Source organism: Felis catus, chromosome B4 (assembly GCF_018350175.1).
Source record: "Felis catus isolate Fca126 chromosome B4, F.catus_Fca126_mat1.0, whole genome shotgun sequence".
NCBI classification, from domain to species: domain Eukaryota; kingdom Metazoa; phylum Chordata; class Mammalia; order Carnivora; family Felidae; genus Felis; species Felis catus.
In genome coordinates, this window is record NC_058374.1 from 100642900 (window position 1) to 100670131 (window position 27232).

General features: G+C 37.2%; 1 long non-coding RNA gene across 1 annotated transcript in view; it reads left to right on the top strand.

Annotated features, from left to right (window-relative positions):
• The window catches only part of LOC123386652, a 98802-nt gene extending 71821 nt beyond the window's left edge, over positions 1-26981 (top strand). Inside the window, exon 3 of the long non-coding RNA XR_006600886.1 lies at positions 19501-26981. This is a non-coding gene — a long non-coding RNA (uncharacterized LOC123386652). The remainder of the gene's footprint in view (positions 1-19500) is intronic.
• The last annotated feature ends 251 nt before the right edge of the window (positions 26982-27232 follow it).

Sequence of the window (27232 nt, forward strand, 5' to 3'; positions counted from 1 at the left end):
AGTTGAAAGTGCTGATGGCCACGTTAGTTAGAATGTAGGTTTGGTTCTGCAACAAAGTCCAGATAATGGTCCAAGGGTAAGCAGACCAGGGCTAAAGCCTGTCATCATCCAGGACCCATGCTCCTATACTGTCTCTCTGCTATTCTCAGCTTGCGGTTTCCATCTTACGATCTAAAGTATCTGCTTCAACTCTCACCATCATGTCTCCTTTGGGAAATGTAGTCTTTGATTGGGTGACCATCTGCCTAGTTAAATACCAGAGATATTACAATCAAAGGAAAAAGGGAAGAATGGATTTATAACTGATAATGCTATACTCACTGCTGGTGAAAACTGAGAGGCAAAGTAACATGGTACAGGGATAAGTAGGTGAACATGCTTTAGCTCTGACAACCTATGAGTATCTAAGACACAGAGACCAATTGTGGTTAACTGAAATTAACTGAAAAGTTTGGAGAACCAGGCACAGAAGGAAGCTGAAGACAATGAAGCTACAAACATATGCACGTCATATCATGGAATGATCTGCTTATTATAGTGCCACTCGTGACATCACACCTGGACTCTTAGATTCTCAATTCCGTTGCCAATCTCATTACTGGAAATCAGGTACTAGATGCTGCCAAAGTTAGAAATGTTTTTTTTTTTTTTAATTGAGGTAAAATTGGTATATAGCATATTAGTTTCTGGTGTATAATATAATAATTTGATATTTGTATGAGCTACAAAGCAATCATCAGAGTAAGTCTGGTTACCATCCATTACTGTACCATTGACCCCCTTCTTTCATCAAACCCCCATCCCCTTTTTCTTCTAATCACCACCAATCTATTCTCTGTGAGTTTTGTATTGTCTTGTTTGCTCATTTGTTTTGTATTTTAGATTCTATATATAAGTGAAATCATAAGAAATTTGCCATTCTCTGTCTGCCATTTCATTTAGCCTAATACCCTCAAGGTGCATCCATGTTGTCACAAGATTTCATTCCTTTTTACTTCTGAGTAGTATTCCACTCTGTGTGTGTGTGTGTGTGTGTGTGTGTGTGTGTGTGTGTGTACCACAACATCTTTATCTATCTATTCATTGATCAATAGGGCACTTAGCTTATTTCCATATTTTGGCTATTGTAAACAATGCTGCATAAACACAGGGGTGCATGTGTCATTTTAAATTAGTGTTTTTATTTTCTTTGGATAAATACCAAGAAATGGAATAGATGGGACATATCCCTAGGTATTTTTTTAATGCAATTGTGAATGGGGTTGTTTTCTCAATTTCTCTTTCAGAGTGTTCATTATTAGTGTACAGAAATATAACCAATTTCTACATATTGATTTTGTGTTCTGTAACTTTATTGACTTTGTTTACTAGTTTCAGCAGCTTTTTGTGGAGTCTTTAGTGTTTTCTATATATAATATGTCACTTGCAAATAGTGACAGTTTTACGTCTTCCTTTCCAATTTGGATGTCTTTTGTTTCTTTTTCTTGCCTAATTTCTGTAGTTAGGATTTTTAATACTATGTTGAATAAAAGTGGTGATAATGAGCATCATTGTCTTGTTCCTGATCTTGGTTGAGTGTGATGTTAGCAGTGGAGTTTGTTATATATGGCTTTTATTATCTTGTGATACATTTCTTCTGTATCCACTTTGTTGAGAGTTTTTATCATAAATAGATGTTGAAATTCGTGAAATACTTTTTCTGTATCTACTGAGATGATCGCATGATTTTTATCCTTCATTTTGTTAATGTGGTATATCACACTGATTGACTTGTGAATGTTGACCTATCCTTGTAGCCCTAATATAAATCCCACTTGACCATGGTGTATTTTCCTTTTAGTGGATTGGTTTGCTAATGTTTTGTTGAGGGTTTTTGTATCTTTATTCATTATGGATGTTGACTGTAATATCTTTTCTAGTAGTGTTCTTGTCTGTTTCTGATGTCAAGGTAGAGAGGAGAGTAATAATGCTACTTTGAATTTTTGGTAGAATTCACCAATGAGAGTCTCTTTTCCTGGACTCATTTGGAGGAGATTTTTGATTATTGATTTAATCTCTTTACTAGTAATTAGACTGTTTAGATTTCTGATTTCTTCCTGATTTAGTCTCAGAAGATTGTATATTTCTAGGAGTTTATCCATTTCTTCTATGTTGTCCAATTTGTTGGTATATGATTGTTCATAATAGTTCCCTGCAGTCCTTTGTATTTCTGGGGTATCAGTTGTAACTTCTCTCTTTTTTTCTGATTTCATTAATTTGCGCCTTCTTTCTTCTTTTGTTTGTGATTAAAGCTAAAGGCTTTTCAATTTTGTTTATTAAGAACCAACTCTTAGTTTTATTGAAATTTTTTGTTCTTTTTTTGTTTTTTGGTCTCTATTTCATTTCTTTCTAATCTGATCTTTATTATTTCCTTCCTTCTAGTAAATTTGGGCTTTATTCTTTTTTAAGTTCCTTTAGGTGAAACTTAGATTGTTTATTTGAGACTTTTGTTTTTTGTTTGTTTCTTGAGATAGGCCTGCTGTGAAGTTCCTTCTTAGAACTGCTTTTGCTGCATCCCATAGATTTTACATTATTTATATTCTCATTTGTCTCAAGGTATTTTTTGATTTCCCTTTTGGTTTCTTCATTGACCCATTGGTTGTTTAGTAGCATATTGATTAATCTCTACATATTTGTGATTTTTCCAGTTTTCTTCCTGTATCTGATTTCTAGTTTCATATGATTGTGGTTGGAGAATATTCTTGATATTCATTCTTAAGTTATTGAGATTTGTTTTGTGGTCTAACAAGTGACCTATCCTGGAGAACATTCTATGTACACTTGAGAAGAATGTTTATTGTGCTGCCTTTGGATGGAATATTCTATATATATCCGTTAAGTTCATCTGGTCTAATGTGTCATTTAAGGCCAGTGTTTCCCTATTGATTTTCTGTCTGGATGATCTATCCTTGATGTAAATGGGGTGGTAAAGTCTTCTACCATAATTGCTGTACATTTCTCCCTTTAGGTCTGTTAATATTTGCTTTACATATTTAGGTGCTTTATGTTTGGTACATAAATATTTATAAATGTTATATCTTCTTGTTGAATTGATGTCTTTATTGTTGTGCAATACCCTTATTTGTCTTTTATTACAGTCTTTGTTTAAAGTCTGTTTCAACTGATGTAAGTGTAACTACCCCAGTTTTCTTTTTAATTTCCATTTGCATGAATATCATTTTCCATCCTTTCCCTTTCAGTCTGTGTCCTGAGATCTGAAGTGAGTCTTATAGGCAGCATCTAGGTAGGTCTTTTTATTTATTTTTTAATCCTTTTAGCTATCCCTGTCTTTTGACTGGAGCATTTAGTCCATTTATATTTAAAATAATTATTGAAAGGTATGTACTTATTACCATTGTGTTAATTGTTTTCGGGCTGATTTTATAGCTCCTTTCTGTTCCTTTCTTCTTCTCTTGCTCCATTCCCTTGTGGTTTGATGCTGTTCTTTAGTGTTATGTTTAGATTCCTTTCTCATTATCTTTTGTGTATCTGCTGTAAGTTTTTGCTTTGTGGATACCATATAGTTCACATATAACAGCCTATATATATAAGAATCTACTTTAAGTTGATAACAACTCAAATTTGAACACATGCTAAACACTACACATTTGCTCCTCTTCCCACCACATTTTGTATTTTTGATGTCATGTTTTACATTTACAAATTTTGTGTATCCTTTACTTAGTTAATGTGGTTATAGTTAACTACTTTTAATCTTCATACTAGCTTTATAAGTGGTTAATCCACTACCTTTACTATATATTTATCTTCTCCAGTGATATTTTTACTTCCATATTATGTTTTCTTGTGTAATGAGTACCTTTTCTTTTCAGCTTAAAGAAGTCCCTTTAACATTTCTTTTAAGGCCAGTTTAATGGTGATGCACTCCTTTAGCTTCTGCTTATCTGGAAGACTCTTTATTTATCCTTTAATTCTGAATGGTAATTTTACTGGGTAGAGTATTCTTGGTTGAGAATTTTTTCTTTCAGCACTTTGAATATATTGTGTCACTCCTTTCTGCCTACAAAGTTTCTGCTGGAAAAATCAGCTGATAGTCTCATGGGAGTTCCCCTGTACGTAAAAAAGTTGTTTTCCTCATTTCTTTTGATATTCTGTCTTTAACTTTTGACACTTTAGTTATATGTTTCTTGGTATGGATCTCTTTGGTTCATTTTGTTTGGAACTTTCTGTGCTTTCTAGCCTGGGTATCTGTTTCCTTCCCTAGGTTAGGGGTGCTTTCAGCTATTATTTCTTCAGATAAGCTTTCTGCTCCTTTCTCACTCTCTTATCTCTCTAGGACCCTTATATGAGAATTCTACTCCACTTGATGTTGTCTCATAAGCCCCTTAAACTATCTTCACTTAATTTTTTTCTTTTTGCTGCTCTGACTGGGGGAGTTCCATTGCCATATCTTCCAGGTTGCTGATTGTTCTTCTGTTTGATCTAATCCTCTGTTGAACCCTCTAGTGTATTTTTCAGTGCAGTTATTGTATTCTTCAGATTTGTGATGTGTGTTTGATACTTTTATATATTTTCTGTTTTTGTTGAGTTTTCACTGTGCCCATCCACTCTTCTCCTGAGTTTGGTAAGGGTATTTATGATCATTATTTTGAACTCCTTATCAGATAGATTACTTATCCCTGCTTCACTAAGGTCTTTTTCTGAGGTTTTGTCTTATTTGTTTGTTTGTTTGTAACCTATTCCTCTGTTTTCTTGGTTTGCAGGACTCTTTGTGTTTGTTTCCATGTATTGGGTAAAATAGTTACCTCTCAGTCATAAAGGAATGGTGTCATGTAGGAGATGAACCTTATTGTTCAAACTTACCCTAGTTTTGGGTTATTTTTTTAAATGTCTGTGATTGTCTAAATAGCTTGATTTATTTTTCATAGGTCTCCATTGATGAAGATGTGCTAAGACCAGTCAATGTTCCCACGGCAGTGATTCCAATCAGCACCCAGTTTCGGGATGATTGGAAGCCAGATCCTCAGACAGCAGCTTTTTTTATTAAAAAATTTTTTTAAACATTTATTTATTTTTGAGACAGAGAGAGACAGAGCATGAATGGGGGAGGGGCAGAGAGAGAGAGGGAAACACAGAATCGGAAGCAGGCTCCAGGCTCTGAGCCATCAGCCCAGAGCCTGACGCGGGGCTCGAACTCACGGACTGTGAGATCGTGACCTGAGCTAAAGTCGGACACTTAACCGACTGAGCCACCCAGGCACCCCAAGCAGCTTTTTAAAGTATGTAAATATATATAGTCCTGTGGGACCACAGTTGTAAACTCTGCTGGCCTCAAAATTGAGAGACCTGGAGGTGTCCTCTGGGCAACAGTTACTAAATTTAGGGATTTAGGTAAATGTAGAAGTTCCTTTCTGGGAGGTATCATTGGGTTGTGTGGAGCCCAAAGGAGGACTTAAAGGTGGTGTGTCTCTGCCTGTGTTCCCTGAGAGCTCTGTGTAGCCCTAGAAGTGTGGCATACCTGAATCCTATCTCTAGGGTTGAAGCTACGAAACAAGTAGATGGGCCTCTTTTACAGGTGGGCTGGGGGAGGTTTCTATCTGCTGTCTCTGCAGTGTCCTGGGTGTGGTAGCCTGCCAAGACCTATCTTTCTGATTGTTGTAGTCCCATGGGGACAAGAAATGCAAACCCCTCTGGCCACCAGAGTCAGGCAATCAAGGGGTGGCCCCTAGGCAGGGCATGCCTGTAGCTTTAGCAAGGCTGTGTCTGTGTGTTCTCACCTGCACTAGCAAAGTATAGGAAAAGTGCAAAAATTGCCCCCAACAGTGCCTGTGTCCCCAAAGAGCATCCCAACTAGTCTCTGCCCCTCTGAAAGATGCTTTAAGATTAGCAAATAAATTTTCTTCACAAATAATCCACTCAATTCTCAAACTGCTGCCTTTGTGCTGGGTCCCAAGAACATGAGTTCATGTGTAATCCCCTTAAAAGGAGTATCTCAGACCCCCCCAGCCTCCTGGGTCCCCTGGCTGAAAGCCCCATTGGGTTCCAGAGCCAGATGTCTTGGGGCCCTCATCTCTCTGGTGCAGGTCCAAAGGGTTGAGGTGCCCAATGTGGGGCACAAATCCCTCACTTCTCAGGGAGACGCTACTGACCAGTGATATTCTCCCACCATCGTGGGTCACTTCACTGGGGATGGGGTTTGTCAGACCGCATCTTTGCCTCTCCCATCTCTCTCACTGTAGCCCTTTTATTCCTTGTTGTGAAATAGCTGTCCAGCTAGTTTTCAGTTCTTTTTCAGTAGGAAATATTCCATATGTAGCTGTAGATCTGATATGTCTGTGGGAGGAGCTGAGTTCAGGATCTTCCTGCACTCCATTTTAGACTAGTGGCCACATGGAAATGAATTTTAAACTGTCTTTCCTTCTTTGAATTTTTGTGCCAGACTCAAAATCCCAGGTTGGAGCAGGCACCAATTTGTTGAGCTTACCACACAAGGCTGCATCCTAGCTGCCAGGAGTTTGGGAGCACAAGTATTTGGCCTTGTCGACATCAGCAATGGGAGATGAAATTCTGTCTCCCACAAGTTTGACTTACACAATTGTAGACCCAAAGCATGAAAAGGGGTCGTTGTTTGTTTGTTTGTTTGTTTGTTTAATGCCCAAATTGTGCACCATAATTACTAACATAGTTTTCAAATTGGCAAGCATAGCGTAAGTGCTTAAGTGTGTGGTTTTAGAGTTAGAGAAAATTGGGTACTAGTCATTATTCTGTAAAATCAAGGTATTCATAATGCCTACCTCCTAGGGTTTTGTGGAAGATATATGTAAAGTAGATGCTTAATAAGTTGAGGAAGAACAGGAAAGATAGGCACACTAACTTTTAAATATAATTTGAAGATTTTTAAAAATATCTTTTTCTTGTCTAGTCAGTCTTAATATTATCCACCCATCCATATCTGTAACTAATTAGCCATTATTCAATTCAGCTGACGTTCTAAAACCAATTTGAAATCCCTTAATAAGCCTGGTTGACAATTGGGTTGATTTGGTGCTCACCCTAAACTTACACAGATTTATAAACTAGGTAAGGAAAATACTGTGCACTACTTTTTGTAGTGGATTAAAGACAGCAAGCTATTCCCTACAATCTAGAAGTACAAATAATAACAACTTAAGTACATATAGCAATTATAGTTCTCTGTAGATATTAAGTAAACAGCTTTTGTTTTCCTCTCTCAAAAGTGAATTCTCCTTGACAGTACTTTTGCACTGATAATATAAGCATTTAAAACTTGATTGTTTCCACCAACCACTTCAAACTTTCTCCTCTGAAAAACGTCTTAAGCAGCATTAGGAAGAATGACAAAGGCAGGCTTAAGTACCTCTGCAAGCTGCCAAAAATATAGGTTGGATGGTGTTCAGCACCTGGAAAATTCGTTAAGACCATATGGACTGTCAAAAGTTCAATGTACTAGAGAAGAAAACTCCCTGCAGTGCCAGCATTTGAATAAAAAAATCATTGTAAACAATGGCTCTAGGGGATTACTGTGATCATTCAAAAAGTTGCAGGTTCTGCTGTTAATAGAAAAATTATAAACTAAATTATAAACTCAGTTGTGGAACAGGGAACCAGACAAAGACAGAACTGGAAAGAATTCTTTGGGTAAATATGATCAATATCTCTTTACTTGACCTTAGTTCTTAGGAGTCTTAGACTTACATATTATATCCATGCATATAAAGGGGTGAAGTCAATGTAGTCAAATGAAGTTAAGCTTTTCTGTTTGTTCGATTTTTGTTTTTGTTTAAAGGACAGATCAGTATTTGTCAAAACTTCTATTTGAGTAAAATTAACACAAAACACAGATGACCTGAATTATGAAAATATATTGGAGTGCCCAGCTGGCTCAGTCCAAAGAGCATGCAACTCGTGATCTCAGGGTTGTAAGTTCGAGCCCCATGTTGAGTATAGAGGTTACATAAGAATGAAATCTTTTTAAAAAATAAATACAAGACTATCTTAAGGTGCTACAGATAGTGTTTTATAAATTAGAACTGTCCACTACTATTTAAATTATCACTTCTGAGCATTATGGAACAAAAGAGTAAGTGGTATGAATATTTCTTTTACATATTTTCAAGTTAAAATTAATTTTATTATTTTTCTTTAGATTCATTAGGTGAAACTTGCCAACTGACCTAAGTAAACCTAGCATATATTTCCCTGTCATCAAAGAGCAAGCAGAAGAAAAGTGATGTGACATTTATAAAATGAAAGAAAAGAGAAAAAGATTATAAAATAGAAAGAGGCAACATACATAATTTGTCAAAGGAGGGTTTGCCAAAAAATACTTGATTTGTAATTGTTCCATATAGAAACCCCAATTTTAGAATTAAAGTAGAAGTGTGTGTGTGTGTGTGTGTGTGTGTGCATGTGTGTGCGTGTGTGTGTGTGTGTGTGTGTGTGTGTGTCTGTGTGTGGTTAAAGTGCAAGGTAGATACTCTTTCTTTTAGTGAAGTGACCAGCATCGCATCTTGCTCTTTATTCTCACCATGAGAAGTAATAGAAGGTTTGCAGAATCCTTATAAGGATTCATTGTAGGACACTGTTAACTATAAGGAGCTGAGCCCTCAGATAGTGAGGAATTGACAATATTTTTCAAATTAACTTTCCTTTATCAAATATAAAAATTGTTCATTCTCTCTGTTAAAAACTTGTAAAATGCAAAAAAATAAAGATGCAAATAAATATCATCATTAACATTTTGGTTCACTTCATTCCAATCCTTTTTTTAATTTTCTGACATACATATATAATGATACAGAATATCCATTAAAATGATGTTTATGAAGAAATTTGGAAGACATGAGAAATCGCTTGGAAAAGAAAAAATACATGATTTAGAACTCTATGAGCAAGTTGTTGCAGAGTATTTCTAATGTTTAGTGAACACTAAACAGCAGTAGTTCTTTATTTACACACACTCAGCAGGGTCCTTTTTATTAGGCATTCCCATTTTAACAAAACAAACCCCCTATGGTAGCTGTTGAGCTCTTCTTTTGCTCTTAGCTCTGTGTGGGAAGACAATACAATAATCATAAGATGGGACACTCGTTAATTTGGGGCGTCCAAGTCATAGCTTATGCACCCAAGGAGGACAGGCTAAGTATTAAAATGTAGTATTGATTATGTGTGGAATAAAAGCTCACAGAAGTGAGTATTCATTACGGACCCAAATGTTTGAAGGAAGGCTCTACGGTTGAAGTAGAGACAGAGCTGGGCATGGAAGAAAGGGCAGATTTGGAGGAGGCAGAGAAAGGACCAAAGATAACTTTACTGGACAGGTAGGCAGGTCAGGATATGTTAATTTCTGGAGGCTTAATTCCCAAAGGAATTTGGACTTGGTGTTGTTTCAACTTGTATGTCTCTTCTCTGACTGGTTGTGGCTGTCAGGTGGTGGCTAGTCAAAGGCTGAAGGACCAAGATGCTGCCTTTAGTGATTTATATTTTTTTTGGTCTGAATGTTGGGCATTTAAGGTAGTACAGTAGAGACTGAAATTATTATTATTTGTGCTTAGAAATGTTCACTCTTTTTCTTGCTTGGTTTTAGGGAGGGGGGTTATTGAGTCAGTCTAATTGGGAGTTGCCCTGGGTGTGGTTTTATTGCTGCTGTGACCCTCAGCACACTACAGGTTTTAAATTCCTTGTTGGCAGGGTCACAGCTGGTTTGTTGGGGGAACTTTTCTCAATATATACTCCACCTTCAGCTTTAGGTCTTTCTTTTGTGCCTGTTCACTTTTCAATCTCTGTCACCCTTTCAGCAATAGACTGCTGTTACTTGTTATTCAGCGCTTGCTAGCTTAGCTGTTGTGGGTGAATGTACGGGGTGTTCTCTGTTGACCTAGTTCAGCCACAATCATAGGCAAGTACTCTGTCCCTGAGCTTGGCTGGGACATTTTCAATGATTCTTTCCCTCCTCCACTCCGGTGGGGTCACTAAACATATGAGCCCAGGGTGACTTCCTGCCCTTCCTGAAGGGACAGCATTAATTCTTTTCTATTTCCTTTCTACAGCTGCAATAAGTCTTGACATTTTGTCCCTGTGACAGAGTTTGTTGTATCCTCCCTTAGTGATTTAAGGAAGGGAAGATGAGGAGAATCCATTGTTCCAGTAGATATTTCCCTCCCTCAGGACTTCTCTACAAGAAAGGCTTTATCTTAATTCTTTCTTGTCCCAAATCTTTCTTGTGAGTACCTGATGATGTACCTGGAGAAGAAAATTCCCTTTGTGTTTGTGGCTTCTAAGGTTTCTATACTCTCATTCTAAATAGATTACAGGTGGCTTTTAGCAATTTGCTAAAAATTTTGGTTGCTTTCTTCTTGTCATCTTATATGTTGCCCAGTATCTTCTCCAGGAAAACTAGGGCTTGCACTTCTTATCTCCTGTGTTTCTGTATATTTTGAGTTCATTTGTTGCCTGAGACCTCAAATCTCTGATGAAAGTTATAAATTTGCAGATTACTTGACATTTTTTGTTGTTGAACGGATGGGAGCACTACTCTTTCCAGATTTCTAAATTATAAATAGAAGCCTAAATTCAATTTATTTTGAGTTATTATTATGCAAGAAGAGTTTCTTGTTATATTAATATGACTTCGCAAAGTTTAATTTTATTAAGTCATGTTAGCACTGATTTCAGCATTGTTTATTTCATATACAATATGATACATAATCATATATAATAAATTACATAATACTATATATAACAAATTTACAATAAGTATAATTAGGGATGCTTGGAACATGTATTATTATCAAGATTATTGCTTTGGAATCAGATAAACATGAGTTTCAATCTTAGGCTTGCCATATTCTTGCTACATGATTTTGGAAATATTTTTTCTCTTTGAATCTCAAGTTTTCTCATCTTTATGGAAATGGAAAGAGAAGTACCTATACAATGGAGTGCTTTTTAGGATACTACAGACCCACCTTGCTATGTAACAGCTGATATTTTCTTGGTCAGAGATTATTTGGTTACAATAATAGAAGCCTCTTGTGACCAATGAATAAAGAGTTTATTGTGAGAACTAAATAATCAGACCTCCCTTGGAAGGGTGGGGAGCAGAGTCACTCTAGCTGGAATACAGTCTTTATTCTTGTGTTCTACGATTAATGTGACTCAACTACCAATTGATTCTGTCGCCGTATTTCTTCATATTTTAAGAGTAGATATCTGATTGATTCGTTTTTAAAATGAAATTCATAACTTTCATCAGAGATTTGAGGTCTCAGGGCAACAAATGAACTTACAATATACAGAAATACAGGAGATAAGAAGTGCAAGCCCTAGTTTTCCTGGAGAAAATACTGGGCAACATATAAGATGATAAGAAGAATGCAACCAAAAGACCTGTTCCTTTTTGGATCAGTTGTTCATTTCTGGGTGAGCAGTTGTGACCAGGGGTAGGAGGCAGGTCACGTGGTTCAGAGTCCTGGAGGCTTTGGTCAAGTGGATAATTACTACCGTCTCTAGTTCTGGCTAATTATTTTCACATAATTTTTACGGAGGAGAAAAGAGTATGTTATTTAACATCTATGGAAATTATGGGATTAATTTTATAATTCAACCTGAATTTCCCAAATGAACATGGATCCTTTTCTATATACATAATGCCTATTATATTCAGCCTTAATACGGCCATCTTCTCCTAAACGATCTTTCTTCCGCTCTCAAAATCTATTTTAATTGTAAAGGAAACCATTTTTCATTAATTTAAATAGGCTAGCCCCACTCCTTTACTCTGTGGATGTCTCAGATTGGATGAGTAGACAGATTATGGCATTTGAATATCATCTCTGCTGCTGACTAGCTATATGATTTTAAGTTATTTTCTTAGTTTCTTTTTCTTAAATAGGATAATAATGACGCTTACCTCAGAGAGTTGTGGTGGGATTAAGTGAGACGACACCCATGAACTACTTAACATGTTGCTAATAAATGATAAGTACTTAATTAATAAATGTTTTTCTTTCAGTAGTGATATGCCTCACCAGAGACTAAACTTGAGTTTTGTTTTGTTTTTGTTTTGTTTTGTTTTGTTTTCATGAGAGGTAGCACAATGGTACAATCACCAAAGACAGTTCACCTGTTTGCTCCTCACTCCATAAATGAAAGTATGAGGTGCTTGAAGAAGCATCTTTAGGGGAAACTTCTTTAGGGAGTAGTAATCTTTGTATCACAGAAGACAGCCCCATTCTGAAGTCTCCATAGCCTGAATGACATAGTGATTTTCTGTAAGGATTTGTGAGTAACCCCGTCTTCCAAGGAAAGAGGGCTATCATCACACCCTTCATGTGTCATGAATTTGTGATTTAAGAGAAAAAAAAAGCTGTCTTCATTCTCTGCATGGGTCAGTTGTAGGAAGGGAGAGGGGTAGTAGTTAAGGTCTTTGAAGGGTAACTATCTGATCCATTTCTAATCAAACATTGTGAATGCTGGCTGTTTTTCTGTGAGGTGACTGGGAGTGATCTTTGAAGAGCTGTTAAGTCAAAGCTGCAGCGCTGGTGCCCCAAGTTTCAACAATAACACTATGTGGCAGCTAGAAGCAACCTATCGATAGTTGACATCGATCGCACACTTATTATGATTCACTGTTCTAAGCTCTTACATGAGTTAACTTATTTAATTCTCACTACATACTTGATAGGCAAGGCACTGAAGCCAAGCAAGGTAGAATATTACTCAATCTATAAAGTGAAAGAACTAGAATTCAAACCCAGGTAGTCTTTCTCTGGAGTACACATCATTAGCCACGATACATGTTGCAGATATAAATGATCTCTTCAGCAGGGAGGAGAAGGCAGACAGATCCCTTTTGGCACTATGTGAACCTCACGAATTTTGGATAATTCAGACTGGGAGCTCAATGAGGGAGATTTCTTGCTTTTGTATCACATGGAATGTGAACACATTGATAATAATATTATTATAGTTTCTTTTTTTTAATTGTATTTTTGATTTTTTAAAATTTACATCCAAATTAGTTAGCATATAGTGAACAATGATTTCAGGAGTAGATTCCTTAGTGCCCCTTACCCATTTAGCCCAACCCCACTCCCACAACCCCTCCAGCAACCCTCAGTTTGTTCTCCATGAGTCTCTTCTGTTTTGTCCCCCTTCCTGTTTTATATTATTTTTGTTTCCTTTCCCTTATGTTCATCTGTTTTGTCTCTTAAAGTCCTCATATCAGTGAAATCATATGATTTTTGTCTTTCTCCATGTAGTTGCAAATGGCAAGATTTCATTCATTTTGATTGCCGAGTAATACTCCATTGTGTATATATATATATATACCACATCTACTTTATCCATCCATCCATTGATGGCTATTTGTGCTCTTTCCATACTTTGGCTATTGTTGATAGTGCTGCTATAAACATGGGGTGTATGTATCCCTTCAAAACAGCACACCTGTATCCCATGGATAAATGCTAGTAGTGCAGTTGCTGCATCATAGGGTAGTTCTATTTTTAGTTTTTTGAGGAACCTCCATACTGTTTTCCAGAGTGGCTGCACCAGCTTGCATTCCCACTAACAATGCAAAAGAGATCCTCTTTCTCCACATCCTCGCCAACATCTGTTGTTGCCTGAGTTGTTAATGTTAGCCATTCTGACAGGTGTAAGGTGGTATCTCATTGTGGTTTTGATTTGTATTTCCCTGATGATGAGTGATGTGGAGCATTTTTTCATGTGTCAGTTGGCCATCTGGATGTCTTCCTTGGAGAAGTGTCTATTCATGTCTTTTGCCCATTTCTTCACTGGATTATTTGTTTTTTGGGTGTTGAGTTTGATAAGTTCTTTGTAGATTTTGGATACTAACCCTTTATCTGATACGTCGTTTGCAAATATCTTCTCCCATTCTGTCGGTTGCCTTTTAGTTTTGCCGATTGTTTCCTTCGCTGTGCAGAAAGAAGCTTTTTATTTTGATGAGGTCCCAGTAGTTCATTTTTGCTTTTGTTCCCTTTGCCTCCAGAGACGTGTTGAGTAAGAAGTTGCTGTGGCCAAGATCAAAGAGGTTTTTGCCTGGTTTCTCCTTGAGGATTTTGATGGCTTCCTGTCTTACATTGAAGTCTTTCCTCCATTTTGAGTTTATTTTTGTGTATGGTGTAAGAAAGTGATCCAGGTTCATTCCTCTGCATGTCACTGTCCAGTTTTCCCAGCACCACTTGCTGAAGAGACTGTCTTTATTCCATGGGATATTCTTTCCTGCTTTGTCAAAGATTAGGCGGCCATATGTTTGTGGGTCCATTTCTGGGTTCTCTATTCTGTTCCATTGATCTGACTGTCTGTTCTTGTGCCAGTACCATACTGTCTTGATGATTACAGCTTTGTAGTATAGCTTGAAGTCTGGGATTGTGATGCCTCCTGCTTTGGTTTTCTTTTTCAAGTTCGCTTTGGCTATTGGGCGCCTTTTCTGGTTCCATATAAACTTTAGGTGATTTGTTCTAGCTCTGTGAAGAATGCTGGTGTTACTTTGATAGGGATTGCATTGAATATGTAGATTGCTTTGGGTAGTATTGACATTTTAACAATATTTTTTCTTTCTATCCAGGAGCATGGGATCTTTTTCCTTTTTTTTTTTTTTTTTTGTCTTCTTCCATTTCTTTCATAAGCTTTCTATAGTTTTCAGTGTATAGATTTTTCACCTCTTTGGTTAGATTCATTCCTCGGTATTTTATGGTTTTTTGTCCAACTGTAAATGGGATCTATTCCTTGATTTCTCTTTCTGTCGCTTCATTGTTGGTGTATAGGAATGATTCCTGTTTGTTGATTTTATATGCTGCAACTTTGCTGAATTCATGGATCAGTTCTAGCAGTTTTTTGGTGGAATCTTTAGGGTTTTCCATATAGAGTAGTATGTAATCTGGGAAGAGTGGAAATTTGACCTCCTCCTGGCCGATTTAGATGCCTTTTATTTCTTTGTATTATTATAGTTTCTAAGTAATTTTCTACAAATGCTTTATTTTCCCAATTAGATGTTAACCTCCTACTGCTAATGGACTGCTGCTAATTTGTTTTAAACCCCCACCTGTCCCAACCCTCACACTTTATAATACTATGTAAATAATTATTCTTATAGGAGATCATTGGCAAGTGTTCTGGGACAGAAAAATAAGACTGGGCCTAAAAAATTAGATTTGGGCAAGTAAAATATAGAATAAAACAAAAAAACATCTTAATTATTTATTTGAGGCTTTTTATGATTGAAACCTTCAGTTTCACTACTGCAGAGAAATCATTTATAAAAAAAATACGTGAAGTATAGTTTACAAATTACCGTCATGAGAAACAACTTAAGCGAATAGTTGGGTGGAACACATGCAGTCTTTTCTGTGAGTAGGGATGACTAAATGTAAGTTGACAGTGACTGTTTGTCGATGTGAATCTACTCAGAGTAGAGACCTACCAGTGAAAGATTAGAATATTAATTTCCACGTGCCTTGAACTCTTCTGTCTCTTGGGAGCATATTTGCTGACATAGGACTTGACACCAAGGCCACCTGAATTAGTTCCTTCTAAAATGACAGGGAAAAAACCCTAGTATCCCTGCTCTTTTTGTGTACCAAAAGGTAATGCCCTCAACTATCAATATATCCAGAGTAATGTAGGGTTCTGTGAGAATTTTGCAAAAATCGAACCATGATCAACTTTCCCAAAGAGATGACAGAAATTAAAAATGGGTACTTTTTTTTTCAGAAGGAAATTTTTTAAAGGAAAAAGGGAAAAAATAATGGCAATGTTGTTCTATAGATCTTCAGAGAAAGCAGCAAATATCACCATATTCTAAAAAAGAAATTTGTTTGATCTTTTTATAGAACTTTATTATATTCTCATCATAAAAATTACACTTAATTTCAAAAAGAATAAACCTTTCATATCTGTATAATATGAAAAAATAAAACTACCTGCAACCTTACTATGAACTGATAACCACTGTTTTCGAATTGCAGATTTTTTCTCAATTTATTTAGATCTAGAACTGCATCTACATCTGTCTCCTTCCACCAATGAGTTCTCTGTATAAATCATGGAAGTGACCTCAGACCTTATATAGTTTATTATATGTTTTCTTCTACATAAGGCTGTGTAATGAAACATTTCTTCATTGTGGCAGAAAAGGTTCACTAAGTTCCAAAGATTTGAGCTCCTTTTCCCAGAGTAGAGTTGTTGGGACACAGCTTCCTAGCCAGAGATTACTCAACTCTTTTTCAGCTATGTGGACCCACATCACTGGTTTTGGTGAAGCAGAACAGGAGCTGAAGCAATTTGCCAAATCTGGGATAAAGAGGTTAAGTATCTGCGTGCCTTTTCCGCCCTTTCATTCCCTTCTAAGTTGCACTTGGAGGCCATGCTTGCATTGCCTTCCATTGTCATGAGTGAAATATGACCTCTTAGTAGCCTGCTGGTTCCAGGAGGGGAATAAAAGATACATGGAGCAAAGCCACCCCAGCTTCCCCATAATGGGATTCTGCACAATGAAGCAGAGCTGCCTCACCGACCTGAGATCTTATGATTGAGAAATAAATGATTATTATTATATTGCATTAAGTATGTTTCACAGAAGCCAATGTGCCTAAAGTATATATAATTGAGTCTAAGAAGAAAGATGCATCTCAGAAAGAACTGTGGATGTGGTTTTGACAAATGGCCTTGGTTGGAGTCAAATACACCGATCTTTGAGAAAACTGTATTGGTAAAACAACCCCAGCCTGGACTAAAAGAGACTGAGACTATATGAGATACAAAGTGACCTCTCAACTTTCTTTAGGCAGGAAGCAGGCTGAGAATGAGAGTCAGGATTCAAGAATGGTATCTTCTCCAATGTCCTTTTGAGAAATGGCCAAGGAAGAGAATGTAAAAGAAAGGATCTCAGTCTCACCCACAGAGGGCTTTGTCAGCAGTTCTTGAGAATAGTGGACTAGGTAGAAACTTCTAAGAATCAGGATTTAGGCCGAATCAAGCAACATCTTCCCTCAGAGGGACATGGCAATACATGTACATGGGCTTTCAAGACTGCTAATGGACTGCTGATTGCTTTATGCGTCTCATCCTCCCCTTTTTCAAATGGGACTGTTTATTGTAGTTATCCAATCCTTGGTCCATTATTGTATTTTGCATGAGGTAAAGGAGGTAATTTGTCTATTTAGATTGTGGGTCTTTGAATCAAGAGAAGGCATGTGTAGACCTGATGTAGGTCATAAGATCCTTGACTTTGAGTCTAATGTTATCAATGGATGAGATTGGTGGGGGGGGGGGGGACTTGACATGACATATGAGTACTACTTGCATATGAGAGTAATATGAATAATTGTAAACAAAATAGAGAGTATTGTCATAGATTATATTATTGTTTAAAATGATTCACTTTCCTACCCCTCCCCCATGGGTTTCTGTTAAGTTTCTCAGGATCCACATAAGAGTGAAAACATATGGTATCTGCCTTTCTCTGTATGGCTTATTTCACTTAGCATCACACTCTCCAGTTCCATCCACGTTGCTACAAAGGGCCATATTTCATTCTTTCTCATCGCCACGTAGTACTCCATTGTGTATATAAACCACAATTTCTTTATCCATTCATCAGTTGATGGACATTTAGGGAAGGAAAAAAAAAAGAAGAAAAAAGAAAAGGAGGTTAGAGTGGGAGAGAGCAAAAGCATAAGAGACTCTTAAAAACTGATAACAAACTGAGGGTTGATGGGGGGGTGGGAGGGAGGGGAGGTGGGTGATGGGTATTGAGGAGGGCACCTTTTGGGATGAGCACTGGGTGTTGTATGGAAACCAATTTGACAATAAACTTCATATATTGAAAAAAAAAAGATTCACTTTCTTCCCTTATCTTTACCTTTCCATGTGAGTACATCTCTGCACTTTAACCATGGGCTTGGCCATATGACTTGTTTTGACTGGTGATCTGTTAGCAGGCACGATGCAAGCCAGTGCTTAAAATATGCTTGAGTTGTGGCTCTTGCTCTTTAGGCTTCTGCCATTGTCATGAAAAAGGCGGGCCCTCAATAATCCCACCGGTCTCAGGAGAAGAATAGGAGATATATGGTGGATAACTACTCCAGTGACAGCTATCTGAAACAAAGCTACTACAGGTCACCACCAAAACTAAGCAAGAAAAAAAGGCTTATTGTTGTATTCCATGTTACTTTGAGGTTGTTCTGTGAAATATCTGTATGGCTTTGTCTCTTATCCTTTGTTAAAATGTCATCTTCGTAGTGACTTACTCACCCTAATTAAAATGACAACTCTCATTCCAGCCCACTACACTTTCTCCCTCTTCCCTGGTATTTTTCTCCAGAGTATTTGCCATCTTCTAATATTCCATATAATTTACTCATTTGTGGGGTTATCATCTGTCTTCCCCAACTACAATATAAGCTCCATTAAGTAGGAATTTTTTGCTATTTTCTTTACTGCTGTATCTTCAACACCCAGAACGTTGCCTGGCACAGTAGGTACTCAATATTTTTTGTTAAATGAATGCATGAACTAATATGTACATAAAAATATCAAAAATAAGTACAGAAAAATTTAATAGTTATCTCTAGTTTCTGCGACTATGGATGTTTTTTCTTTACATTTTCTGTATTTTCCAAATTATTCAAAATAAGTATATGTGATTTATTTCATAAAAATAAAACTTTATTTAACAAAAAATTGTTTTCACTAGACATAGATATTTCAGGGTTTTTTCCTGCTCATTTTAGTATTATTGAGATCATCCATTTATCAGTAATCATGATTTTTGTCCTAGCATAGGATCTATAGGGAAAAGATGGTTCAAAAAAGAAGGCAAGTGGGTCAAGAGGAGAATGTTGATAAGCTGAGAGTTGAGAATTGAGTCTGGGTATAACAGCCAGAATCTAGGGACACACTGGACACAAAAACTGAGACTCACAACCCAGAAATCCATTTCATAAGTCTCTGTACGAATCTGAGCAAACTTCATTTTTTCAAATCATCCTTTATTTCACTTTTAAGACATTTTAATGAATTATTTTATTGTACCTATACATTGAAAAAATATTCATTAATTTTGAGAGAGAGAGAGAGTGCACAAGCACTGGGAGGGGCAGTGAGAGAGAAGAGAGAGAACTCCAAGCAGGCTCCATGCTATCAGCAGGGAGCCGACTCAAGGCTTGACCGCACAAACCATGAGATCATGACCTGAGCTGAAATCAAGAGTCGGATGCTTAATCAACTGAACCAACCCAGGTGCCCCTTATTGTACCTATACATTTATGATAAAAGTACGTTAAAGAATCGGATAAATAAACCTTGGTTAAGAAGTGTCATTGTTCTCTACGGTACCAGTCAGTATGCTGATACAATCATAGCATTCATGATACTAGTAGTATGGTTGGGTGTTTGACAGATTATTAAACACCTTTCTGAGGAGCTGGAGTAATTGCATGAAGTTTCTCTCCCTAGAGTGAACGATAGCTTCAAGACTAAAATGACCACGAAAAAAGAAGATGCTGGCTATGCAGCATGGAAGAAAGCCATTGGATGATGTGTTTCCTCCATTCACCTATCCCACTTTCTCTTTCCATTTTCACCTCAATTGGAAGATTGGAGAGGCTGAGCAGTAAATTCTGAGTCCCAGCACCAGGTAAGTTTTTCTAAGAGGAAAGTAGTTTATCTTGCTCCATATGAGTTTCTTGTGACTCACAGGCTGTACCAGGACTATGGATGAAGGTAATATAACTTAGAAGTTAAGAACATGGTGACTTGGAGTAAGATGAATTTGATTTGAATTGCAGCTCTTCCACTTACTAACAATATTGCCTTGTTAAGTAACTAACTTTTCCGAACCTTACTTTTATCATTTTTAAATGGAAAAAAAAAACCAAGAATTAAATGAGATGTCTTTTAAAGAGTGTTCAGTATTGGTTCACTATTGAGCACTTAACAAATTGAGCTGGTGCTCTTCGTACTACTAATACTATCATTAAAATTTTCATAATACTTGTTTAGTTAACTAGTAGGCAGGCTGGCATGCTGGACTTCTGGAAGATGAAGAGAGGGAGAACTTGCAAAAAATAATTAAAAACTATTATGCCTAAGATTCTCAGCTTTCTACTAAATGATGGCTGTTGATTACATTGTCATTTTAAAATATAACATCAGAGCATTACTGTATAGATACTACAACATCATAAAATTTGGTACATCTTGACCTTAAATAGTGCTACACTGGCTCAAGGTATTCTTTGACACTTACAGCATGCAATACCATTCCTGAATCCCAACCAGGGTGATCAAATCTACATATTTTATTTTTTCAAGAATAAAAATACCACCAAAAAACCTTAGAGCACCACTGGGTTGGAGGATCTAGAAATTTCCCCTGATAAGCATGTAAAACATAAAATTCAGTGGATGGGCAGCAGAGAGTTATGAAACACCACCATAGACTGTGAAAAAATAATATCAGGGGAAGGCTAGCTGATTCATATGACACATTTGCTTTTTATCAAGATTTCCTCCGATTAAGTATATGGTGATGATTATTGTAAACATCCATTTGATATTGAAACAGCTGTTGGCATCCTGAAGGAACCAGCCATCGCTCCCTCCACACTGTGCCTTTCCTGCCCTACTGCTCTGTTTTGTTTTTGAATCTAGACTCATTACATTAATAGCTCAAAACCTTCTCAGGCGTGTTAAAAATAGATTGTAAGAGAATTGAAAGCAGTGTTTTCCTCCTCCCTCCCACTCCTTTTCTCAACTGTAATATAATGGCACTCCTCAGAAACAGTCCACGGAAATCAGGATTTTCTCAGCGGCTTGTGTGGGAAATGGAGACTATTGTGAGCAAGCGTTGCAGCCCACTGCTTGTCAGGAAGTGGTTTTTAGAACCATTAAACGAACACCTTCCATTGTCTACAGAGGTTGAAAGTCCAATGAAATCTCCTTATTTCTATTTCTAAACCAACTAGGTGACGGTTAATACATTTAACCCTTTCTATTCTAGAGTCTCAGGTTTATTGAAGGCTTTTTCTCTCAGTGATTTTTAACCTTTTTGGATTCCTGGACTCCTCTGAGAATCCAGTGGGATAGTTCACTCCTGTGTTCATTTTGCAGGGGATCTTTGTTCTTCCCCTGTTCCCACCCCTCATGTGGAGTTGTTCTGTAGCCCATCTGAGAAATTAATGATCAAGGGAAAAGCTCGAAAGAAGAGAAAGCAAGACTCTCCCTTCTCCCACGGCAGTCCATTGCATGTTTCTCATTTTTCTCTGCAAATTTACTTTAAAAAAAAGGGAGGGGGCTGAGTTCTACTGACAATAATTTTAAAAGCTGTTAATCATTTTTATAGTCTCATTTATTAAAGTGATAGTTTATAGGCTTAATTTTTCCCTACCATAATAAAACTACAAAATGAACATAAAGGTGTATACAAAAGAGTTAGGCCAAGAGGGTAGAGAAGGAATAGGCTATGTTTAACCTGGGCATTACTGTTGTTGCACTCTCTAAACATTTGAAGGGCATTTGTGGAGATGTAGCAGCCACTTAATTATCATTTTATCTTGCTTCGGAAGGAATTTGCAGAAGAAGGTTGTTTTCTTTTTGAAACCTGTTTTGATTATATTTAAGATCCTAAGATTTTGGTGTTTAACAATGGAATTGGCTGACTTAGAAGATGAGGAGTTGGCTGTCATGGGCATATTCAAGACAAGGATGTTGCAGTATCTGACGGGAGTATTATAAAAAGCATTTCTGTTTTCTGTGGCTAGATAACCTCTACGGCACATTTACATCAGAAATTCTGCCAAGAATTCTACCAAGAATTTAAGTGGTCCATAGAAAGAAAATTTTTGAGATGTCTTTTCTTTCATTTTCTTTTTCCCTGTGGAAGTACACCCAAGAGAATGGTTTTAATTAGTGCTGAGATGGAGTTTCGGCTTTCCAGTATCACTTATTTTCTGTGTGGCCTTGGATATCTATATCTATGATGCTCTTCCATGAGAACTATGTCCTCTTTTACAATATCTTGAACATAAAAAAAAATGTTGTATTATCCACTGGGAATTGATTGCTGTCGTTTAGGGAGAATGAAACCATAGTCTGACATTCAAGGAAAGAGTACGTTTGAATTAACTGTCTTATCAAGAACTTTCTGTCATTTTTTTTCCTCAAGCATGTTCATTAACTACTATTTGAGAGTTTATACTTAAAATTTTGCTTTTCTCATCTAAAACCGTATTATCTGCTGTTATTTGTGTTGAATGTATAAGCTGTGAATTGCCAGATTGAGAAAATGTGATAACATTTAACATCCAGTATTACTTTTCAAACAAACTCCTTGTGACAAAGGCTCTGCACAGTCTGGGATTCCTTATACTGAAATTTTCTGACAGCCCTAACTTTGGCATATGTATTAGTCAGCTCAGGCTGGCATTACAAAATACTATAGAGTGGGTGGTTTAAACAATATCAATTTATTTTCTCACAGTTCTGGAGGCTAGAAGTCTGAGATCAGGGCGTTAGCATGGTCAGGTTATGGTGAGAGCTCTCTTCCTGGATTCCAGATGTCCCCCTTCTCACTGTGCCTTCCCGTGGCCTTTCCATAATGCATGTGTATGGAGAAAGAGAAAGCGAGAATTTTCCTCTTATATCTTCAGTCCTACCAGATGAGGGTTTCACCTTTATGACCTCATTTAGCCTTAATCATCTCCTAAAAGCCCCATCTCCAAGTACGGTCACATTGGTGTTAGGGCTTCAACACAGAAATTTGGGGAAGACACAATTCACTCCGTAGTAGTATAGCATATGTTTGTTCTGGACCCTGTGCAGACTTTCAGATACATATAAATGAAAGAATGGGAAAGAATTTCATTATAACATGATCTTACCTGTGATCTACTCTTGTGACATGGACTACATAAAATATCCAATATAATTAGGATAGTTAAAAGTGTGTGTGTGTGTGTGTGTGTGTGTGTGTGTGTGTGTGTAAGAGAGACAGAGTCAATAAGCATTTTGAAACTATTTGCTAAGTACAGTGTATAGTCAGGGATGATAATAGCTTTCCTCCCCTATAATAACAAACAAACAAATACCAGACAGATATTTACTTTGCCCTCAGGGGGTTGGAATTTAATTGAGGAGCTAAGAACTAAAAACCATCCAAAGGAAAAGTACATTAAAAAGAAAAGCTCATATATGTTAAGTACTGAGTAACTGGATCAGAAAAGAAGTACAGTTAATGTTCAGAGATTCATTGTGGTGCGAGAAGATGAGGGAAGATTCTGATATCAGAGGATGTATGACATCAGATGACATAAGTGGAGAAGGAAGTTTAGGATATGGGGGTGGGGGGATCAGAGAAGTTTCCTTAGAAGAGATGATGGCTCTCATCTAGGGAAAAAATTGGGGTAAGGGGAAGAGCATTTCAAGCAGAGGGCACAGCACTAAAAAAGAGCACACTCAGTGTGTGTGGCAAACCACAAGCAGTTACCATAACTGGATGTGGAGGGTGAGGCACAGGGCGGAGAGAGAAGAGGTAGACTAGGTGCTCGGAGGTCATATCACTAAAGACTCTATGGCCATAATTGACTCTACAGATCAACACTGCCCCTTTCCTTTCTGTTATCCCTGGTAGTTCATACTGGCCTTCTCTGTCACAGGGATTATGGTAACAACTTCCTCTTCTAACCTCTCTCTCATCTCCCCTCCACCCTGCTTAGAGAGCTTTCTAAAAGGCAGATCTGATTTTGTCCTTTCACTGCTTAAGTCCCTGGAACAAACCTACATTCCCTAGGCCCTGCCTACTGCTTCGCTTTCAATTCTTGCCAGATTCTTCCTGTAACAGTCAGCTTTCTGTCCTAGCCATACCAAAAGGCCTGCGATTTTGTCTTGTCCAACCCTTGGTTATGTTGCCACCACTGCCTGGAATGACCTCCATACCTACCTCCTTTTAACCCCCAGCTCAGAGATCACCCTCTCCATGATGGCATTCCCAACCCCCTTTGCCCCCAGGTGGATCTGGCCATACTCTTTTTTATGCCTAACTTTATCCATAGGTGCAAATACTATTATTGTAGCTTAGTATGGAGATGGATACAAGAGATGTTGAGAAAGTCAAATCAACAAGATTCAGTCAGAGACAGGATGTGGAGGGAGGAAGGATTTGGAGTCTGGAATCACTTCTGGGTTTCTTTCAGAATTAGAATATTGTATGTCATAGAGAATATAGAGCGAAGGATTTGGAGAAGGAAAGACAATGATTTCCATTTTGGTGAGGTTACATTCATGTTGCCTGTGGAGATCCAAGGTGAGATGAGCTACAGATCATCAGATATATGTGCCTGGAATGCAGGAAAAAGATCTGGAGGTACACATTTGGGAATCAATACACAGGCAGCAGGTAAATCTTTAGGCATGAGTGAGATTATTCAAGGTGAGACTATAGCGTGAAAGGGGAAGAGGGAAGTGGATGTGTGGTGACTGAGAAAGAAAGTAGGGTGGAAAATTGCACCATATCATTCTTCTTCCATTTTCCCCATCATTTTGGCCCCTGGGACCACAAAGATAACAGTGCAACTTAATAAAAGCTCTATAAACAGAAAAGATATGTTTGCTATTCAGGCCCTTAGGCCACTCCAAGGTAAGTGAAATGGTGAATCTTAGAAACCTCCCTGTGATCTATCCTGACAATGACAATGGGGAAATCTCTCTAACCTCATCATATGTGATTGTGTGTAATACCAGTGTATGTATAATTGTGTGTAATACCAGTACAGTTATAATTCAATATTTAAAAAATTAGTTATATTAAATTAGGACTTTGAGTTTTGGAGCACTTCTGGTTATTAGAACTTAATGCCTTATTTAGAAACTACTGAACAGGAATACCTCTGAATGTGATTCTTAGATATAGCAATTTCTTTTTCCAAGTTAAAATGTGAACAAACACATAGTACATCTTACAGCAAGAGAAAAGTTAAGAGTGGACATATTATTCAAAAGATTATCTGTTTTCGTTACCAAGAAGAAAGAAATATCTTTTTAGTCACAGGAAGAGAGAGTATAGGGAATGCATGATCATAATGTATAGATGAATTATGACAAATGAAGGTGATAGGAGAATTCCCTTGAGTCAGGTGTGTGGTGAGTTAAATCATGCAAGCTATCTGTGATGGTTGACACATGATGATTTGGTGCAGGCATTTCTTAGTACTAATATTTTTCATGCTCCCTCACACTTACTCAAACACTGCAGAACTTCCTTACCAGCAATAAGAGGAGTTTTTAGCTTGCTAGAGTACTATATTTCACTCAGTACTGATCAATAGAAACAGTACCATTTTCCGCATCTGAGATGTGAAAGCTGATCTCCCTTGTCTAAGGCCCCGGGCAGGGGCCTACTTTTCTACAATGGGTCAATGAACAGGCGGGAGAGAGGGAGGAGGCCGCAGCTTCTCAGCTAGAACAGTTAAATCAATCTTGGCAAATCAAGTAACATGCCTCAACCAGGCTACTCTTATCTCCATGTGGTCAATTAGAGAAAAATCTCATGAGGAAAGAGAAGAAAAAAAAAGAATGATGTAATTTCTTTTCTAGCCTCCTTGGCATGATTCATATGAATATTCATTATTACACATGGGAGGTATATATATTATCAGATCTGGGCTTAAATATAGAGGCACCTTTGTAAGGAAAGAATAATTCAACATAAACTTTGTATTTGTCTTAAGGAGGCATGAAATATTCAGAGCTCATATAAATTTGGGACATAGGCATATGCCACACTGTTTTCAAATGTTTATTTTCTGCTCTATTCCCATAATTGTCTAATTTTGGCAGTAACTATTTTTGTCTTAAAGTGAAAACATGCTTTTGATACAAGTAAGAAAATTATGTGCGGTAACTTCAAGTTAATTTTATAGTAAGAAATATGTATTAGCATTAGGTAATATAATTAATTTTTATGATTTTATTTTTTAACTAGAAGTCTTTAAGAAGGCTATGCTTTTGTCTTCATTGCACTACTTAGTTATTTTTATAAAAACAAAGATTTTCCACGTCACCTTTTCAAATGTCTTAGGAAAAGAAATTTTCAAAAGGATTTTAAAGCATTGACAAATATGTGGCAAATTTTATTTTAAGCATATTTTCAAAATATCTATTTTACTGATGAATAAATAGGAGATATTTAAATGACATTTCAAAGTTAAACTAGAACTAGAAAGAAAACTGGGACATACTTTTAAGTTCTCTTTAACCCTGACCTATCCTACTACAGACCTATATGTGAGCTCTGCTTGGATGTCTAGTGTCTCTATTTAATATGTTACAAGTGGAACCTATCATTATTTTCTCCCAAACCTACTCCTTCACTACTCTTCTTCATCTTGGACTGTGGTATTACCATTCATCCAATAACTTAGGCCAAAATCTTGGATTCATCTTTTATTTTCCTTCCTTCATTTATCCATCTTTCAGCAAATCCTGTTAGTTCTACTTCTAAATATGTAAATAGAATTTTTTGATATTCCATTGCATTCAACCTAGTGTAGGGCACCAACACCTCTCATTGAGATCATTGCAGTAACCTCCAAAAGTCAAGTGTGTGCTAAGTTCAATAATTCAAGCTATCTCATTGTTATTTTTGCCCTTCTACAATCTATTTTCCACTCAGTGGCCAAGTAGTATTTCCTGAAACAAACAAACTCAGAACCAGTCACTGATCCATGTAAAAGTCTCTGCCTTTAGAAGAAGTCTTCTTAACCTGGCCTATACACCCTGCATGATCTGTCCTCTACTTTTCCCCTCTAGCTCTGTCTCTTCTATTCTCCCAGGAGTACAAGTACTTTCTTTTTTTAAAAATTTTTTAAGTTTATTTATTATTTTGAGACAAAGATAGAGTGTAAGTGGGGGAGAGGCAGAGACAGCAGGAGAGAGAGAGAATTCCAAGCAGGCTCTGCATTGACAGGGGCCCAAACTCATCAATCACGAGATCATGACCTGAGCCAAGTTGGACACTTAACCAACTGAGCCACCCAGGCACCCCAGACAAGTACTTTCTGATTTGCTCACCACTTTATCCATGGCAGAGTTCTGAGCATGAGAGTAGACACTCAATACACTTGTCAAATACATGAACAAATATTTTATATATTTTTCTGAGCCTAAATGAAGTTCTCCTAAGGCTTTGGTG